The sequence below is a fragment of the Vigna unguiculata genome, chromosome 4 (genome assembly GCF_004118075.2).
Source record: "Vigna unguiculata cultivar IT97K-499-35 chromosome 4, ASM411807v1, whole genome shotgun sequence".
Taxonomy (NCBI): domain Eukaryota; kingdom Viridiplantae; phylum Streptophyta; class Magnoliopsida; order Fabales; family Fabaceae; genus Vigna; species Vigna unguiculata.
Window position 1 is genome coordinate 6,878,893 of NC_040282.1, and position 6,770 is coordinate 6,885,662.

Here is a 6,770-nt window from a genome sequence, read left to right on the forward strand (position 1 = left end):
GTGGTGGATTTGGATTCTCCCACACACTATAAATGTCATCTTCACAAAAATAAATTTGGTGAAGTCTACTTATGAATAGGGACACATCATAATTCTAATAGTCGTTACGTATCGCTTTCTATCACAACATAATCAACTATATGCTACACTATATCTACATTACAAAAACCCATTTCATAACACAGTACAAAACCATACGTTCCATAATTATTGGTGCAATGTTAAATTAAAAGACAAATATGTTGTATTTCGACAAAAGGGTGTTATTGGTACATGTAACACAATTATAGTTTTCAACTAAAACAATCTTATTGAGTAAAGTAGGACTAAAAAGAAAAAAAAAAACTCTACTAAATATTTAACCTCAAAACTTAAACTCATGATCTTTTATTAAGATGAAATACTCTCACACTAATTGAAAAGACCTATAAACAATTTTACATTATTTCTTTTCAACCTTATGATTACCTTTTCATTCGCTAATTTTTCTTTACGATATTAAAGAACATTCTAACAAGGTCAAGTAAAATCCTATAAAAGCACTAATGGGTACCTACAAAAGTACTTTGACACTTAAGTTAGTATGAGGAAAAAGAAATCTTATTATCAAAGAGGTGATTTAGTGCAAAGAAAATGGATAACCTTTTACCTTGGGTATTTGTTTATTTATACTACATACTCTTATTGGATTTTAACCTACTTAATTATGATTTTGGCTTTACTTTATACTTAATGTTACTTAATTACATGCTTAAGTAATGGTTTTTTGTTGATTGGATTGTTGAGAGTATGTTTGTGTTCTGCCTACAAATCTAACAATATAGTTAGGATCAACTATTACGTTCTTAAGGTATTGTTCGCTTTGGAGCGTGAAACTCTATCACATTTTTGTCCTTAAAAGACATCTTAGAGGATAGAAGGAGGAGTGAGTATTTAAGTTGCATTTGATTTCGAATTGTTTAAGTGTACTCGCATAATTTAAGAGTGTATCAATTTGTAATGAGTTGGAGTGTGTCAATTAGTCACACAATGAGATAATTCCGAACAATAAATATTACAAATATTAGTATCAACTGATGTGTCTTGACAATCTAAGAATACAAAGAATCAATAAAAAAAAAGTTACCTACATAATTTCATGCTTATTTACTAAATTAGAGAACACGATTAAAATCTTTTTCACATAAAGGAAGTTTGTTTACTATCAAAGATGTGACTCTACGAACATAGGATTACTCTAGTTCAAGCACGATTTTTTTTTTTGAGTTTGAATATTTAGCTGTGTTGAATATTAAGAAAGAAAATTTTGTTATGCATACAAACCCTACTCAATTCAAATAAGATTATCTTTAAATAAAACATGCATGTTATGTATAAAAATAAGTATAGTGAAGATTATAATAAACTTCTATTAAGATTAATCTAGTGATAGGTAAAAGAAATTATAAGTTTTCTTGACTAAACCAATTTATAAGGATTATCATTTGGCAAATCTACTATTGTCATCTTATTTATCAACAAGGAGAAAAACCCTAATATAAAAGTAGTGGATATCTTAAGAACTTCGCATTCAATCATTGAAAGGTTTTAAGTGCACATTCATCAGTGTGTGCATGTGAGAATAAATTGGAATATACAATAGGCTACTCACATAATATTAAAGTCTTTAAATTAGCTAAGTTAACCAACTCTACTATAATCAATGTAGTGCATCAAGAAAAATTTGGATTTAATGCAATGAACTAATCATAGTTTGAAAGGAATAATTGAAAGCAACATGATCCCCACTATTGTTGAACAAAGCAACCAAATGATCTCTGAAGAGGAAGAAAATAATATTATGTTATTAATGAAGCCTTGTATCCCACACATAACACATAATTAATGAAAAGTTAGGGTAATAAGATTTAGTGTTTTGTTTCATTAATTCCTCCGAGATTGGTAGCATGTGTGAGATACTTCCTAACCTACCTAATCACATGCTTCACATACTAGAAAATTTATTGGATGAAGTGACTGATTATGAGAAAGTTACATAATATTTATATATAATATGCACTCATATATGAATGATTGTCACAAATCAAAACCCTAGAAGTTTGTGTTTGAATGAGTGCAATTTCACAGGCTCAAGGTTGACTTGATCCCCTCGTTATTCTCAAAAAGTTATGGCTTTGACTCTGACTTGCTGAATCTGTGTCGGTGGATATATATATATATAAACTAGTACCACATTATGCTAATTAACTTAATTAACAAGTTAATTAATCAATTAAATGAATGAACAAATGAATGCATTACTCTTCCATTAATGTGCCACATGTTAAGTAAGGATCATTTGCACTAATCATAACTAAAAATCACACTTTCCAAATTGAGATTTGAAAATCTTAAAAAAGCTTGTGGGTACACACTCTTTATTTCTTTTACTTTTCGAAGCAAAAATTTAAGCGGGTCTCTCGGGTTTGTGTTTGGATGAATGCAAAAAAGTAGAAAATGATTGCCATGTGAAAGTGATGTTTCAATTGCGTTTTACAAGTTACAATTGCAATTAATTCCTTCTATTATTACTTTAGTTGTATCGTACCTTCTAATTAATGTGTTAATTATTATATTGCCTTTACATTTTTGTATTATTTACACTTGTGGTGGAATGCTATAAGGGTGTACAATTAGTTAAAATTTTTCCCTACTTTCATAGGTTTCTAAAGAATTTGGTTCTTTTCAATATTTTTTTAGGGTAGGGAATTAAACGTTAGCATGTGATTAGTTTTGGATTTGTAGTTTAGAAATGAACATAGTGTTCGTGTAGTTTAAAATTAATATAGTAAAATTGATTTGAAATGCATGTGATACTTTACTAAAGGTAGTATGATTGAGTGGTGTCATTATGGATAACACAACTTTTTGTTAGTATTTAATGTAGTTTTATGTTGAAAACTTTAGGTCAATTATTCATATAATAAAACCATTCAAAAAACTCATTGTATTGGCTATAATCATAATACCTCTATTACATTATTAATATTTTAATCAGTAAATCAAGAAAAGTTCATGACAAAATAAAAAAATAATATTAAAATGTTATAAACGAAAATAATCTTATGTTATATTTCATTTATATGTTTATTGATTACGATTGAATGTGCTTAAAAAATGAGTTTAAATTTAAATTAACAGTTTTTGTTTGTCTAAATTATGCTTAGAGAGTCTTATGGTTTATGTTATGCTAAGACGATATGATGGACTTCTTCTTTTATGGACAATTTGATGAGCTTCTTCTTCTTAACCTTATATTCTCTTCTTTTTTATTACCTTTTGGTTTATCTTCTGGTTAATGTGACTATTATTTTCAAACAATGTGCCTTTGATCATGAATTTTAAGCAATGGAAAGAGTTAAATTTAAAATTCTAATACCATATTCCATTTCTCTAATATCTAACACATCAAATATATAATGATTAAATATGATTTTAGTTCCTAAACTTTAACGCAAATTAAAATTTGTTCCTATATAAAAATTTTATTACATTGTGGTCTCTAAACTTTAAAAATAATGAATATATTTTTTTTAATTCAATTTTGTTAAATTTTTTTGATGTATCAAATGCGGTTTTCAACTAACATTGAAGTGAGAATGTCAAATGGTATAAATAACTCAAATGCTAACATAAAACGTATTAGCACGTGAAGAAAGTTTAACGTAATTAAATTAAAAGAACTATATCTATTCATTTTTAAAGTTTGAAAATCAAAATATATCAAAGTTTCAAACATAAACTAATTCTATATCAAAATTCAGGAACTAAAAACATATTTAATCTAATATAAAACTACGTACCAATAACTAAGATTGAAATCTAAAAGAATTGGTTCACCTCTAAGTTAACATCTAAATTGATGTTGCATAGTTACATTTTTCACTTGTGAGAAATAGTAATACTGAGAAAAGTAGAGAAAGAACACAAGATGAAGAAAAGTGTACCAACAACAACAACTAAAAAAAGTAAATTTAGAATGATTATGCTATGAACTCCCAAATGCATTTCTCTGTTAGTTTTTTATATTGAAAAAACTAACAAAGCTTCTCTGTCGGATGAAGGGTAACCACCATATATGAGTGGCCATTGCCAGCAAACTGTGTCGGAGTAAAATTGAATAATAATGGATATGTATATAATAGGTTAACCTCTTTTGTTCTTTCATAAATTTGAACTTTATTTTATTCTTTGTTTGCAACCCATTGATACAGCAAAACATAGAGGAACACAGTGGTGTATATCTTTAGGTATGATTGGTCAGCATCATAAGCACAGTAATAACCAATCACCATTTTCAATGCCTTTTTAATTGCCATGTTACCATACTTTCATCATCTTCTTCATTTTTATAAGCAAGCTTTCACTTCCAAAACATCATGTATCATTTTCAACATTTTTTAGTTTATTATTTTCCCTTTATGTGGGATTTCTTTGAATATAAGTAAGAAATGTTTTTGGAAACTTCTTTATTCAAACATAGTTGTTTTCTGCAGCAAAGTTCTGAAAAGGAAAATTCTAGTATTGTTTCTGAATTGACACATAGTTCACTGTTACAATACAATTGTCGTGTTTATTTCAATGAATGTTTTCCAGGTATGACTATCATTTTTTTAATATGTACTGAACTAAGAAAATCAATGAATGGAATTTATGTGTATCATAGTGAACATATTTTTAATGGCATGGTTCTTATTACAGATTATAAACACTTATTGAAAGATTAAAAGAAAAAAAAAATTGAACGATGATGATTTCTCGGCAAGATCTGTGAAAAATCAAGAATGAAATCTGTGAGTAAATAACTATCTGGCCCAGCGGAGAAAAAAATGTTTTTTGTAAGCATGACGGTGCAAATAGCAAGTACTTACGCTCTCGTTAGCCCATAAAATACGTAAATTAAATGGGTCTTCCAAGTCCACAACGTAATAACAAGTTGCGGTAATAGGCCGCTTAATAATGGAAAAAGCAAATAGTTTTATAGTAGTAGGCCCATAAAACACCTAAATTAGATAGAAATTAAAGTCTCTCGTAGGCCCATAAAAGACGTACATTAAATGTACCCCACACCTCTGCAATGCAAGTCCGTAAAATGATAAATATTAATTGGCCTATGCAGGTCTCGAACCTGTGACCTTCGCGTTATTAGCACGACGCTCTAACCAGCTGAGCTAATAGGCCGTTTGTTTACTTAACTAAGTTTGGAATTATAGTTTTAATAATAATATTTACTGTATATAAATTAAATAAACACCCAAAATATCTGCCCATATCCTTAGAAATTATATTTCTTGAACTTTAGTTTCTCACTCTCTTTTAAACTTTTTTATATTCCATTTTCGTTCTGTAATAGCATATTAATAGCTAAAAGACATATATTTAAGCAAATATTTATGTTTGTATCTTATTCTTATTCTTATTATTATTATCGGAGCAACTTTCCGTGATATGAAGGTTTCTTCTACAAATAAACTTTGCATCTTTTATATCTTTTCTATAATGTAATTTGTTATAAATAAAATATCATTTTCAATTAAAAAATTATTTACATTTTAATTTGGGAATAAAATTAAAGGATAATAATAAGAAAAAAATATCTTATTTTCTTAATTTTTACATCAAATGTATTTACATTAGTGATTTAGTCAATTTTTAATAAAGTTTTGTTAGTTTATTTGACGTTTCAAACGCGTTTTATTATATTATTTGAGTTATTTATATTGTTTGATATATTTCACTTCAATGTTAAATGAGAAACGTATTTAAAACGACGAATAAATTTAATAAAATTTGATTAAAAGAACTAAATCTGCATTTCTAAAAATCGAAACTAAATTGGTTCGAAGTTTTGAAAGACTAATTCCAATTCTCACTAAAAATAAAGAGACAAAAAATATATTTAACTAATAAATATAATTATTATTTTATAAAAAATATTTGACAAAAAATTATATTTAACTAATAAATATAATTATTATTTTATAAAAAATATTTTTAATCACGTATTTTAAGAATAATTAATAAATTAATATTTTTATAAATTAAAAATCAAATGTTTTTTTAAAGCTCATGATTAATCATAAATGTCATCTCACATGTTTTGGATTTTTCTTAGGGATTATAATAAAAATTTAGGGTTTATGATAAAGTAGTGTGATCTTCTTCTTTTGTCCAATAAAGTATTTTTATATATGTTTTAAATAGGTTTAATCATACTGTCCTCGTTTTCATTACAAAATCTCAATCTTGTCTTCAACTTCTAAGTTGTCTCAATTGGGTTGTACTTCTTGAAAATTTGTTCAAATTTCGTTCTTTCTGTTAGGGCATCATTAACGATGTTAACTGTGTGCCATGTGTCAGCTCATGTTTTCTTTTATTTTTTGTAATATTTTGTAATATTTTTTTACTTTTTTTTCTTAAAGAAACAGCTGACATGTATCAAATTAGAATTTTGCCACGTGTCAGCTTGTGATTTTTTTTATTTTTAAAATTTTTAAAATTAAAAAAAAAAATTAACTGTCACGTGTCAATTATTTATGTGAAAAATATTGATTTGGTATCTGTATTTGTTATTTTGTCTCAATTTAATCATAATCTCTTTGTAAATTGGAATAATTTCATTCCTTCCAAATTGAGACCAAATTTAACTTTTATATCAGTATTATAATGATATTTTTATTATAATAGCTATTTTTAACCAAATTAATTTTATTTAAATTTAAAATTTGCAT

The 6,770-nt window shown here is 26.6% G+C and overlaps 1 non-coding gene across 1 annotated transcript; it reads right to left on the minus strand.

The window, feature by feature from the left end:
* Positions 1–5,146: 5,146 nt before the first annotated feature.
* TRNAI-AAU lies at positions 5,147–5,220 on the minus strand. Its single transcript has one exon. It is a non-coding gene; the product is annotated as a tRNA-Ile (tRNA).
* Positions 5,221–6,770: the final 1,550 nt, after the last annotated feature.